This window comes from Anabrus simplex, chromosome 2, assembly GCF_040414725.1.
Source record: "Anabrus simplex isolate iqAnaSimp1 chromosome 2, ASM4041472v1, whole genome shotgun sequence".
Classification (NCBI taxonomy): domain Eukaryota; kingdom Metazoa; phylum Arthropoda; class Insecta; order Orthoptera; family Tettigoniidae; genus Anabrus; species Anabrus simplex.
This window is the reverse complement of record NC_090266.1, coordinates 373,448,734-373,464,004: the sequence shown is the minus strand read 5'-3', so window position 1 is coordinate 373,464,004 and position 15,271 is coordinate 373,448,734.

The following is a 15,271-nucleotide window of genomic DNA, read 5'->3' as shown; positions in this document are numbered from 1 at the left end:
ATAACGAGGAAAATTTAAACAAATCATCATTGTAAATTGAACTCATCTTGTCCAATCAATGCAACAATAATTACAGCGCAGATGAGCGGTATACTGGTTTGAGACTTTGACTTAACTGCCTGATGGGCATCCTTACTAGAAACCATTGTCATAAGTTAAGAATGAAGAAAAGAAAGCCTGGAAATCCTTAAATTCTGCTTCCATGTGAGACTATACGTACCATCATAATGATTCGTGATGTTCCAACCCTCGTAACACGAACTCTGGACTCTGGGTATAATTAAGGCCGTCCAATCGGTGTGTGCCACACAGTGTTTGTACGGCATGGACCATTAATTGAATCGATGTGGCATGTGACTATGTCATGGACCGACATGTAACCTTCTAATTTACTTTAAAGTCATCGCGGATGATGAACCGCAAGGAAAATGATGCTATAGTGACATATGGCCTTAATCTAAGTCACTTAGGTTGATGACCCCATGACCATCCAAGTGCCTAAGCTGAAGGCTAAACACATGTTATATCGGTTGATGACCAAGGTTTCCACTTTACTAATCCCAGCACATTTAATGCTCAAAGTCACATAATACAACAACAACAACAACAACAACAACAACAACGAGGCTCACAATACTTTGTGGCACTAAAATCCATTACCTTTGGACATGTCCCCTTAAGCGTTACGTTAATACTTGAACTTTCCCAGCAAAATAAACTAAGATTTCCAGAATACACCTTCAAGTTATTTACTTGGCTTTATGTTATTTCACAAATACGGTTTCCACTGAGTTTAATAATTTGCTAAATTGAAATTATTTTTACAAATTCTAATTAACAACAAATTCTATCTCCGCGGACGAGTGGATTCTTTAACAAGTCCCTACTGAAATTCTGATGTAATTATTTATAGTTCCTTTATAATGTTTATCGTAGTTTGTTATCGTGCAGCTGGAAGAAAATTTACATCATTTATTTCCTGTATTATATCCTGTTTCATGACATCACACTATCAGTTTAATCTCACTAGCAATTATTAACACTTGGATAAGCCTAATTGCTAAGTACTACAAATCTGCATAAGTAACTCGTCGTAAAATGTAAGCCAAATACTAGGTCATATCCCATCATGACATTTTCATAAGGCTTTGTGCACCAATCAAAAATAAATCAATAACTACTACCAACACTCTAATTTTTTGGACACCCTGAAATTGGCTGACTTCGCTAATAATAGTCTAACTTCGTGGTTTCAAATACACGTTCAGATCTCGGTTAAACAACTCAAGATATATCGAATGCTATCTAATAATACACACGTTACTCATGAATGAAAATTTCAACTAGTTCTTGCAAAGTTAGGATCTCCATTCTAAAGAATACAATCTCATTTTCAACACGTAACAGGCAGCACGAATACCGTTATTTCCGAGCGGAGAACCCTCGCTCAGCTGGCTAGCGGATACGAACGACCCTCCGCTTGTCATAGCTTTGAATGAAAACACCTGTCCTATATGTTCACGCTTAACTGGTCTTGAAGGAATGAAATCTTCGACTTCGCAAATAAAATTACAAATACAACATTCCTGGCCCAAACAGATATGCACAGAGATTTACTTAAGGTGTCATTCAATAATTATACACGTCACAAAATAACACTTCCATGGATTCTCTCACACTTTTATCATAAACATTATACAAATATCTTCCTCGGGTTCACGCAGAATCTCCCGGCATCATTACAGGCTTCCAATCACCTGATTCACAAATCCTACCTCAACTCATACGACAAATCTTACTGACAAAAATAATTGAATAATGATCCTTGGAATCCACAACGTATAATTACGCACAATACTCTAATAATGAACAACTTCGCATAACATGACCTCGTATTTTAAAACTGGATTTTCACAAAAATGACTGACAAATTTAACTGTTATTTATTGTCAATCAGACACAGTTTAAACGGACATAGAATAGCATTACCCTCGTGATAGGTATTCACCGATCTGCATTACTCAACATGACAGAGCGCGTTTACACCCAACTGAAACTGGGTAACCATGGATATCTTGCACCACCTCGGTCATAATTCAAACAGAAAAATTTTTCGTCAGAAATAAACATCTTAACTTGACACCACAAAATACAGGCAATAAATGCACGGAAATGACGATCTACTTTGGACGTTATATCGCTTCGTAACCCTCATTATTGACTATTTACAACACATTACACGGCACTCGTAATAATTTATAATAACTACCCATTACAAATGCATATACGTGTATATATATAATTTCGTGTGGCTATTTCTAGCCGAGTGCAGCCCTTGTAAGGCAGACCCTCCGATTAGGGTGGGTGGCATCTGCCATATGTAGGTAACTGCCTGTTATTGTGGTGGGGGATAGTGTTATGTGTGGTGTGTGAGTTGCATGGATGTTGGGGACAGCACAAACACCCAGCCCCGGGCCATTGGAAGTAACCAATGAAGGTTAAAATCCCCGACCCGGCCGGGAATCGAAACCAGGACCCTCTGAAACGAAGGCCAGTACGTTGACCATTCAGCCAACGAGTCGGACATATAAGTGTGATGTCATAAAACAAATACAAAGGCGGTGATATTGGCATTCCACCTTACCTTATCTGCACGTAAGCTTCCATACTGGCTCACCAGTAACCCTCCGATATTAATTTTGCCATTTTAACACTTGTGGCTTCATGTTTCTTTCCTGAAAATAAAGCACAAGAAAAAAGACCTTCACTCGGTGTTTTCGCGGACCAAACTCGAATGATTTGACTGTCGCCCGTACACGAAATACTTTTCTTTTACGACACAATATTATTAGAAATTTACTACTACTACTTCGGTATCTGGACAACCGTCTTTACATCTGATTAATACAGCGATGAACAACTATCTCCACTTGGAGACAACCCCCAGCCACATCGGCTAAAATCTAAGTTTCGCTGGACTTAGTCTATTTCTCGCCGATCAGTTGACTCAACTGTATATCCTTCTCTCGCGAGCTTCAATGATACAATGTAGGGTGATTTCAAGATGGAGCCTCCCTTTTTTTATAGTTTTCCGTCCCCTCTTTTAGGCATTTTTCTTGCCGCCAAGAAAATTTGCGTACGTTTTCCGACTTTGTGGAAATGTATTTTAAACAGTTTTCACTGTAAGCAAGTACTTGCTAACTTGCTAGTGACATTGTTCATGAACATTTAAAATTATCTCGTACCAAATTAACTGGTTAATGACCTCATTTGATAGGCACTATATTCTGACGATTTGGCGTGGGTTGAATAGACACGGGCGTCCTTTCATGATATATTCTCGGAACTGCTTAGCAATATCAAATCTGTATTACTAAAGGCCAGTTGTCTTACAGATAATTACAGGACACTCATTATACTACATTCATTGCTAATTCCTTTTATTAAATACATTTATTTAACCAACACTTTATTCTGTATCCATCCACCTTCAACACGTGCGGATGATGTCACATCTCATAGCGTGGGAAAGAAAGTAGCTACCTTCCTGCCTCGTGTTGCCTCTGCGATATAAATATACATTCGAGCTTCTCATTATGATTAATATGAGGCCTCATGTGGTAACTTTACGACTCAAATTTCTTGGGACACAAAGATCATGGGTTCAATATGTATCCTCATACAAAGAATTCAACTAATTTTTCAATTTTTTCACCCCCTTAAATGGTTTTTCAGAAAAACAAAAAATATGTATTCCTTTATTTTTAAAGGAGACTCCTAATACCAGTTTTCACGTTTGTATCGTCTTTAGTTTTTGAGATATCAGCATCCTAATAAAAACAATTCAACACACTTTAAAATCATTTTACCCCCCCCCAAGTGGTTTTTCCGAAAACAAAAATACATGATTCTTTATTTTTAAAAGAGATTAAAACTACCAATTTTAAAGTCTGTAACATATTAAGATTTTGAGATGTACTGTAGATATGCTCATTTTAAAAATTCAACACTTTTTCACTTTCTCTTAAGTGGACTTTCCGAAAACAAATTATCTGTGTTTCTACAATTTTATGGAGATTCCAAACACCAATTTTCACGTCTTAAAATATTACGTTTCTGAGAAATACAGTACTGTAGATATAGTCATTTTAAGAATTCACCTCCTTTTTCACTACTGTTCACCCTCCCCCGCCCCCATTAATTAGATTTTCCAAAGGCAAAAAATTACGTGCTTCTTTATTTTTACAGAAGATTCCAAATACCAATTTTCATGTCTGTAAAATCTTCAGTTTTTGAGATATAAGTATCCTCATGAAAGGTATTCAACCCGTTTTCCACCTTTTTCATCCCCTTAAGGGGATTTTGCGAAAACAAAAACACATATTTCTTTATTTTTAACGGAGATACCAAATACCAATTTGTACGTCTGTAAACGTTTAAGTTTTTGAGATATGGATATACTCATTTAAACAATTCACCCCCCCCCTTTTCATCCCCTTAGCGATGGAATATCCAAAAATCGTCCCTTAGTGAGCACCTAAATGCAATATAAATATATCCCCAACATTTCTTTATGTCCAGTAGTTTTGGCTCTGCGATGATCAGTCAGTCAGTCAGTCAGTCAGTCAGGACATGTTATTATATATATATTAGAACCCAGGAAATGGAATAAAGAAAGTTTATGTAACTGGTTTAAGTCTTAATAAAGTGATTTCATCAGCACCTTTCTTGCACCCTTTTGTCTGTATTTTCACAACCTTTTTACCCCTTTTCTGACCATACTTTGCACCTTAAAATATCCTCTCCCTACTGATAATTAATCTTTTCTTTTTTGTGTGTGTATAATATCTGAAGCCACCTCTCTTCAGTTTCGACTCAGTTAATTTATAGGTGTTAGGTTCTTCAGTCTGCCGAAACTAATCTATATATATATAAAACTAGCAAGATACCCGTGCTTCGCTACGGTATTGTACTGAAATTTATAATTGAATGCTTATTGTTTTAGATATATAATCCGCCGAAATTCGCGATCTGACTCGTTTTCTGTGAGAATCCACCAAAATTCCCGATCTGACTCGTTTTCTATTAGATTACGGCACGTTTCTTCCCATTTTTCAATCTTCCTTTCCAGCAATCGATTTCGTACTTCCCGGGCTAGGCTCAGGTATTCCTCCCGGTCAGTTGGCTCCGTAAATCTTTGCCATCTTTTCCTATAATCATTTTAATATGTATAAAATCCTTCAGGAGATCCGGCGTGGTGTCATATTGGGTGCTTTGGCGGCACTGAACCCGCGGCCGGACTGCATTCTTAATTCATTACCCGTCCAGGAGCCGTTTCCTGCGCGATCCGCACATTTGACGACGGTCCGGAACATTATTATTATTATTATTATTATTATTATTATTATTATTACTATTATGTCTTGCTGGAATGGCTGATGACAGGGAAAACCGGAGTATCCGGAGAAAAACCTGTCCCGCCTCCGTTTTGTCCAGCACGAATGTCACATGGAGTGACCGGGATTTGAACCACGGAACCCAGCTGTGAGAAGCCGGCGCGCTGCCGCCTGAGCAACGGAGGATCCGTATAAGTACATTAAGAACAGTAAAATCAATTGGCCTCACCTCCTTTTACACCCCACCGCCGTCAGTTTTTACTGCCAACCCCCCCCCCCAAAAAAAAATTAAAAGAAGGCGTGTTTCTTTATGTTTAAGGGAGATTCCAAACACCAATGTTCACGTCTATTACCTTCAGTTTTGAGATATAAGTATCCCCATAAATATAATTTACTTTTGTCACTTCATTTCAAACTACTCCCCCCCCCCCATAAGTGAATTTTCCCGCAAATAATACTTGTTTCTTTAATAGTGAAGGATCTTCTAAATACCAATTATCACGACTCTAACTTCTTCACTTTTAGATTTATGTGTCCTCATGAAAGGAATTCAACTCCTTTACACTCCCGCCCCCCAAGATGCTTTCCCCCCCAAAACGCGTTTTTCTTTGTTTTTAAAGGAGATCCAAATACGAATTTTCACGTCTGTAACAACTTTAGTTTTTATTAGATGTATATATTCTCATACCATTAAAGTCAATTAATTTTTCAATTCTTTCACCCCCCTCCCCCCGCTTCATTGGATTTTCCGAGAATACGTGTTTCTTTACTTTTAAAGCAGATTGCAAATATCAAATTTCACGTCTGTAACATCTTCATTTTTAAGATATCAGTAGCCTAATTAAAAGAATTCAACACCATTTTCAGTCACTTTCACCCCCCCTCCACCCAAGTGGTATTTCCGAAAATTAAAAATACACGTTTCTTTATGTTTAATAGAGATAAAAATACCATTTTTCACTTCTGTAACATGTTAAGTTTTTTAGATATACTGTAAAAATTCTCATTTTAAAATTTCACCCCTTTTGGGTTCCCCTTAAGTGGAGTTTCCAAAAACAAATCACCTATGTTCCTTTACATTTACAGAAGATTCCAAACACCCACTTTTTACGTCTCTAACATTTTACGTTTCCAAGATAATCTTTCAAAAAATTCACCCCAATTTGTCACTTCTGTTTAACCGCCATTAATAGGATTTTCCAAAAACTAAAAAAGTACGTGTTTCTTTATTTTTAAAGGAGATCCCATATACAAATTTTCAGTTCTGTAATATCTTCCGTTTCTGAGATATATGTATCCTCATTAAAGGCATTCAACCCATTTTTTACCCTTTTACACCCCTCCTATTGGGATTTACAGGAAACAAAAAATACGTGTTCCTTTATTTTTAGAGGAGATTCTAACTACCAATTTTTACATCTGTAAATTTTAAAGTTTTAAGATGTAGACACATTCATTTTAAAAAATTCACCCCCCTTTTCACCCCTCAATATTTGGATTTTCCAAAAACGAAAAAATACATGTTTCTTTACATTTAAAGTAGATCCAAAATACCAATTTTCAGGTCTGTAATATCTTCAGGTTCTGAAATATAAGTAGCCTCATTAAAGGCATTCAACCCATTATTCACCCTTTTACACCCTTCCTACTGGGATTTTCCGAAAACAAAAGAATGCGTGTTTCTTTATTTTTAAAGGAGATTCTAAATACCAATTTTTACATCTATAAACTGTAACAGTTTTGAGATTTGGATACACTCATTTTAAAAAATCACCCCCTTTTCACCCCCCCCCCATTAATTGGATTTTCCAAAAACAAAAAAATACGTGTTTCTTTATTTTTAAAGGAGATCCCAAACACCAATTTTCAGGTCTGTAATATCTTCAGTTTCTGAAATATATGTAGCCTCATCAAAGGCATTCAACCACTTTTTCACCCCTTTTCACCCCTCCTATTGCGATTTTCCGAAAACAAAAAAATACGTGTTTCTTTATTTTTAAAGGAGATTCTAAATACCAATTTTTACATCTATAAACTGTAACAGTTTTGAGATATAGATACACTCATTTTAAAAAATCACCCCCTTTTCACCCCCCCATTAATTGGATTTTCCAAAAACAAAAAAATACGTGTTTCTTTATTTTTAAAAGAGATCAAAAGTACCAATTTTCAGCTCTGTAATATCTTCAGTTTCTGAGATATAAGTACTGGTATACTGATTAAGGGCATTCAACCCATTTTCCACATTTTCACCCCTTTTCACCCCTCCTATTGGGATTTTCTGAAAACAAAAAAATACGTGTTTCCTTATTTTTAAAGGAGATTCTAAATACAAATTTTCACATCTGTAAACTTTTAAAGTTTTGAGATATAGACACACTAATTTTAAAATTTCACCCCCCCTTTTCACCCCCTTAGCGACGGAATATCCAAAAATCCTCTCTTAGCGAGCACCTACATCTTAATATGAATATATCTCCAAAATTTCATTTCTTTATGTCCAGTAGTTTTGGCTCGGCGATGATGAATCAGTCAGTCAGGACAAGCTACTTTATATATATATAGATAACTTGTCCTGACTGACTGATTCATCATCGCCGAGCCAAAACTACTGGACATAAAGAGATGAAATTTTGGGGATATATTCATATTAAGACGTAGGTGCTCGCTAAGAGAGGATTTTGGGATATTCCTTCGCTAAGGGGGTGAAAACGGGGGTGAAATTTTAAAATGAGTTGCTCTATATCTCAAAACTTTAAAAGTTTACAGATGTAAAAATTGGTATTTAGAATCGTCTTTAAAAATAAGGAAACACGTATTTTTTTGTTTTCAGAAAATCCCAATAGGAGGGGTGAAAAAGGGTGAAAATGGGGAAAATGGGTTGAATGCCTTTAATCAGGATACCGGTACCTATATCTCAGAAACTGAAGATATTACAGACCTGAAAATTGGTACGTTTGATCTCTTTTAAAAATAAAGAAACACGTATTTTTTTGTTTTTGGAAAATCCAATTAATGGGAGGGTGAAAAGGGGGTGAATTTTTAAAATGAGTGAATCTATATCTCCAAACTTTTAAAGTTTGCAGCTGTAAAAATTGGTATTTAGAACCTTCCTTAAAAATAAAGGAACACGTATTTTTTTGTTTTCAGAAAATCGCAATAGGAGGGATGAAAAAGGGTGAAAATGTGGGGAAATGGGTTGAATGCCTTTAATCAGGATACCGGTACTTATATCTCAGAAACTGAAGATGTTACAGACCTGAAACTTGGTACTTTTGATCTCTATTAAAAATAAAGAAACACGTATTTTTTTGTTTTTGGAAAATCCAATTAATGGGAGGGTGAAAAGGGGGCGAATTTTTAAAATGAGTGAATTTATATCTCCAAACTTTTAAAGTTTGCAGATGTAAAAATTGATATTTAGAATCTTCATTAAGAATAAAGAAACACGTATTTTTTGGTTTTTTGAAAATCGCAATAGGAATCGTAAATATGGGTGAAAAAGGGGTTGAATGCCTTTAATGAGGCTACTTATATCTCAGAACCTGAAGATATTACAGACCTGAAAATTGATGTTTGGGATCTCTTTAAAAAATAAAGAATCACGTATTTTTTTGTTTTTCGAAAATCCAATTAATGGGGGGGGTGAAAAGGGGGTGATTTTTTAAAATGAGTGTATCTATATCTCAAAACTTTTAAAGTGTATGGATGTAAAAATTGGTATTTAGAATCTCCTTTAAAAATAAAGAAACGCGTAATCTTTTGTTCTCGGAAAATCCCAATAGGAAGGGTGTAAAAGGGTGAATAATGGGTTGAATGCCTTTAATGAGGCTTCTTATATTTCAGAACCTGAAGATATTACAGACCTGAAAATTGGTATGTGGTATCTACTTTAAAAGTAAAGAAACACGTATTTTTTCGTTTTTTGAAGATATAAATATTGGGGGTTGAAAGTGGGGGGTGAATTTTTAGAAATGAGTGTGTTTACATCTTAAAACTTAAAAATTTACAGATGTAAAAATTGGTAGTTAGAATCTCCTCTAAAAATAAAGGAACACGTATTTTTTTGTTTCCTGTAAATCCCAATAGGAGGGGTGTAAAAGGGTGAAAAATGGGTTGAATGCCTTTAATGAGGATACTTATATTTCAGAACCTGAAGATATTACAGAACCGAAAATTTGTATATGGGACCTCCTTTAAAAATAAAGAAACACGTATTTTTTAGTTTTTGGAAATCCAATTAATGGCGGTTAAACAGGAGTGACAAATTGGGTGAATTTTTTGAAAGACTATATCTACAGAATATCTTGGAAACGTAAAATGTTACAGACGTAAAAAGTGGGTGTTTGGAATCTCCTGTAAATGTAAAGAAACATAGGTGATTTGTTTTTGGAAATCCACCTAAGGGGAACTCAAAAGTGGTGAAATTTTAAAATGAGAATTTTTACAGTATATCTAAAAAAACTTAACATGTTACAGAAGTGAAAAATGGTATTTTTTATCTCTATTAAACATAACGAATCGTGTATTTTTATTTTTCGGAAATACCACTTGGGTGGTGGGGGGTGGGTAAGAGTGACTGAAAATGGTGTTGAATTCTTTTAATTAGGCTACTGATATCTCAAAAATGAAGAGGTTACAGACGTGAAATTCGATATTTGCAATCTGCTTTAAAAGTAAAGAAACACGTATTCTCGGAAAATCCAATGAGGGGGGGGGGGTGAAAGTATTGAAAATTTAATTGACTTAATTGTATGAGAATGCAAACATCTAATAAAAACTAAAGTTGTTACAGACGTGAAAATTCGTATTTAGATCTCCTTTAAAAACAAAGAAAAACGCGTTTCGGTGGGGAAACCATCTTGGAGGGTGGGAGTGTAAAGGAGTTGAATTCCTTTCATGACGACACATAAATCAAAAGCTGAAGAAGTTAGAGTCGTGATAATTGGTATTTAGAAGATCTTTTACTATTAAAGAAGCAAGTATTTTTTGCGGGAAAATTCACTTACGGGTGGGGGGGAGTAGTGTGAGATGAAGTGAAAAAAATAAATTATTTTTATGGGGATACTTATATCTCAAAACTGACGGCAATAGACGTGAACATTGGTGTTTGGAATCTCCTTTAAACATAAAGAAACAAGCCTTCTTTTAATTTTTTTTTTGGGGGGGGGGGGGTTGCCGGTAAATAAACTTAACGGCGGTGGGGTGTAGAAGGAGGTGAACCCATTGATTTTACTGTTCTTAATGTACTTATAAGTATCCTCCTTTGCTAAGGCGGCAGCGCGCGGGCCTCTCTCACAGCTGGGTTCCGTGGTTCAAATCCCGGTCACTCCATGTGACATTCGTGCTGGAAAAAACGAAGGTGGGACAGGTTTTTCTCCGGATACTCCGGTTTTCCCTGTCATCAACCTTTCCAGCAACACATAATAGTAATAGTAATAATAATAATAATAATAATAATAATAATAATAATAATAATAATAATGTTCCGGACCGTCGTCAAATGTGCGGATCGCGCTGGAAACGGCTCCTGGACGGGTAATGACTAAGAATGCAGTCCGGCCGCGGGTTCAGTGCCGCCAAAGCACCCAATATGACACCACGCCGGATCTCCTGAAGGATTTTATACATATTAAAATGATTATAGGAAAAGATGGCAAAGATTTACGGAGCCAACTGACCGGGAGGAATACCTGAGCCTAGCCCGGGAAGTACGAAATCGATTGCTGGAAAGGAAGATTGAAAAATGGGAAGAAACGTGCCGTAATCTAATAGAAAACGAGTCAGATCGGGAATTTTGGTGGATTCTCACAGAAAACGAGTCAGATCGCGAATTTCGGCGGATTATATATCTAAAACAATAAGCATTCAATTATAAATTTCAGTACAATACCGTAGCGAAGCACGGGTATCTTGCTAGTCTATATATATATAAAATAACTTGTCCTGACTGACTGATTCATCATCGCCGAGCCAAAACTACTGGACATAAAGAGATGAAATTTTGGGGATATATTCATATTAAGACGTAGGTGCTCGCTAAGAGAGGATTTTGGGATATTCCTTCGCTAAGGGGGTGAAAACGGGGGTGAAATTTTAAAATGAGTTGCTCTATATCTCAAAACTTTAAAAGTTTACAGATGTAAAAATTGGTATTTAGAATCGTCTTTAAAAATAAGGAAACACGTATTTTTTTGTTTTCAGAAAATCCCAATAGGAGGGGTGAAAAAGGGTGAAAATGGGGAAAATGGGTTGAATGCCTTTAATCAGGATACCGGTACCTATATCTCAGAAACTGAAGATATTACAGACCTGAAAATTGGTACGTTTGATCTCTTTTAAAAATAAAGAAACACGTATTTTTTTGTTTTTGGAAAATCCAATTAATGGGAGGGTGAAAAGGGGGTGAATTTTTAAAATGAGTGAATCTATATCTCCAAACTTTTAAAGTTTGCAGCTGTAAAAATTGGTATTTAGAACCTTCCTTAAAAATAAAGGAACACGTATTTTTTTGTTTTCAGAAAATCGCAATAGGAGGGATGAAAAAGGGTGAAAATGTGGGGAAATGGGTTGAATGCCTTTAATCAGGATACCGGTACTTATATCTCAGAAACTGAAGATGTTACAGACCTGAAACTTGGTACTTTTGATCTCTATTAAAAATAAAGAAACACGTATTTTTTTGTTTTTGGAAAATCCAATTAATGGGAGGGTGAAAAGGGGGCGAATTTTTAAAATGAGTGAATTTATATCTCCAAACTTTTAAAGTTTGCAGATGTAAAAATTGATATTTAGAATCTTCATTAAGAATAAAGAAACACGTATTTTTTGGTTTTTTGAAAATCGCAATAGGAATCGTAAAAATGGGTGAAAAAGGGGTTGAATGCCTTTAATGAGGCTACTTATATCTCAGAACCTGAAGATATTACAGACCTGAAAATTGATGTTTGGGATCTCTTTAAAAAATAAAGAATCACGTATTTTTTTGTTTTTCGAAAATCCAATTAATGGGGGGGGGTGAAAAGGGGGTGATTTTTTAAAATGAGTGTATCTATATCTCAAAACTTTTAAAGTGTATGGATGTAAAAATTGGTATTTAGAATCTCCTTTAAAAATAAAGAAACGCGTAATCTTTTGTTCTCGGAAAATCCCAATAGGAAGGGTGTAAAAGGGTGAATAATGGGTTGAATGCCTTTAATGAGGCTTCTTATATTTCAGAACCTGAAGATATTACTGACCTGAAAATTGGTATGTGGTATCTACTTTAAAAGTAAAGAAACACGTATTTTTTCGTTTTTTGAAGATATAAATATTGGGGGTTGAAAGTGGGGGGTGAATTTTTAGAAATGAGTGTGTTTACATCTTAAAACTAAAAAATTTACAGATGTAAAAATTGGTAGTTAGAATCTCCTCTAAATATAAAGGAACACGTATTTTTTTGTTTCCTGTAAATCCCAATACGAGGGGTGTAAAAGGGTGAAAAATGGGTTGAATGCCTTTAATGAGGATACTTATATTTCAGAACCTGAAGATATTACAGAACCGAAAATTTGTATATGGGACCTCCTTTAAAAATAAAGAAACACGTATTTTTTTAGTTTTTGGAAATCCAATTAATGGCGGTTAAACAGGAGTGACAAATTGGGTGAATTTTTTGAAAGACTATATCTACAGAATATCTTGGAAACGTAAAATGTTACAGACGTAAAAAGTGGGTGTTTGGAATCTCCTGTAAATGTAAAGAAACATAGGTGATTTGTTTTTGGAAATCCACCTAAGGGGAACTCAAAAGTGGTGAAATTTTAAAATGAGAATTTTTACAGTATATCTAAAAAAACTTAACATGTTACAGAAGTGAAAAATGGTATTTTTTATCTCTATTAAACATAACGAACCGTGTATTTTTATTTTTCGGAAATACCACTTGGGTGGTGGGGGGTGGGTAAGAGTGACTGAAAATGGTGTTGAATTCTTTTAATTAGGCTACTGATATCTCAAAAATGAAGATGTTACAGACGTGAAATTCGATATTTGCAATCTGCTTTAAAAGTAAAGAAACACGTATTCTCGGAAAATCCAATGAGGGGGGGGGGGTGAAAGTATTGAAAATTTAATTGACTTAATTGTATGAGAATGCAAACATCTAATAAAAACTAAAGTTGTTACAGACGTGAAAATTCGTATTTAGATCTCCTTTAAAAACAAAGAAAAACGCGTTTCGGTGGGGAAACCATCTTGGAGGGTGGGAGTGTAAAGGAGTTGAATTCCTTTCATGACGACACATAAATCAAAAGCTGAAGAAGTTAGAGTCGTGATAATTGGTATTTAGAAGATCTTTTACTATTAAAGAAGCAAGTATTTTTTGCGGGAAAATTCACTTACGGGTGGGGGGGAGTAGTGTGAGATGAAGTGAAAAAAATAAATTATTTTTATGGGGATACTTATATCTCAAAACTGACGGCAATAGACGTGAACATTGGTGTTTGGAATCTCCTTTAAACATAAAGAAACAAGCCTTCTTTTAATTTTTTTTTTTGGGGGGGGGGGTTTGCCGGTAAATAAACTTAACGGCGGTGGGGTGTAGAAGGAGGTGAACCCATTGATTTTACTGTTCTTAATGTACTTATAAGTATCCTCCTTTGCTAAGGCGGCAGCGCGCGGGCCTCTCTCACAGCTGGGTTCCGTGGTTCAAATCCCGGTCACTCCATGTGACATTCGTGCTGGAAAAAACGGAGGTGGGACAGGTTTTTCTCCGGATACTCCGGTTTTCCCTGTCATCAGCCTTTCCAGCAACACATAATAGTAATAATAATAATAATAATAATAATAATAATAATAATAATAATAATAATAATAATAATAATGTTCCGGACCGTCGTCAAATGTGCGGATCGCGCAGGAAACGGCTCCTGGACGGGTAATGAATTAAGAATGCAGTCCGGCCGCGGGTTCAGTGCCGCCAAAGCACCCAATATGACACCACGCCGGATCTCCTGAAGGATTTTATACATATTAAAATGATTATAGGAAAAGATGGCAAAGATTTACGGAGCCAACTGACCGGGAGGAATACCTGAGCCTAGCCCGGGAAGTACGAAATCGATTGCTGGAAAGGAAGATTGAAAAATGGGAAGAAACGTGCCGTAATCTAATAGAAAACGAGTCAGATCGGGAATTTTGGTGGATTCTCACAGAAAACGAGTCAGATCGCGAATTTCGGCGGATTATATATCTAAAACAATAAGCATTCAATTATAAATTTCAGTACAATACCGTAGCGAAGCACGGGTATCTTGCTAGTCTATATATATATAAAATAACTTGTCCTGACTGACTGATTCATCATCGCCGAGCCAAAACTACTGGACATAAAGAAACGAAATTTTGGGGATACATTCATATTAAGATGTAGGTGCCCGCTAAGAGAGGATTTTTGGATATTCCGTCGCTAAGGGGGTGAAAAGGGGGATGAAATTTTAAAAAGAGTGTATCTATATCTCAAAACTTTAAAAGTTTACAGATGTAAAAATTGGTATTTAGAATCTTCCTTAAAAATAAGGAGACACGTATTTTTTTGTTTTCTGAAAACCCCAATAGGAGGGGTGAAAAAGGGTGAAAATGGGGAAAAATGGGTTGAATGCCTTCAATCAGGATACCGGTACTTATATCTCAGAAACTGAAGATATTACAGACCTGAAAATTGGTACTTTTAATCTCCTTTAAAAATAAAGAAACACATATTTTTTTGTTTTTGGAAAATCCAATTAATGGGAGGGTGAAAAGGGGGTGAATTTTTAAAATGAGTGAATCTCTATCTCCAAACTTTTAAAGTTTGCAGATGTAAAAACTGGTATTTAGAATCTTCATTAAAAATA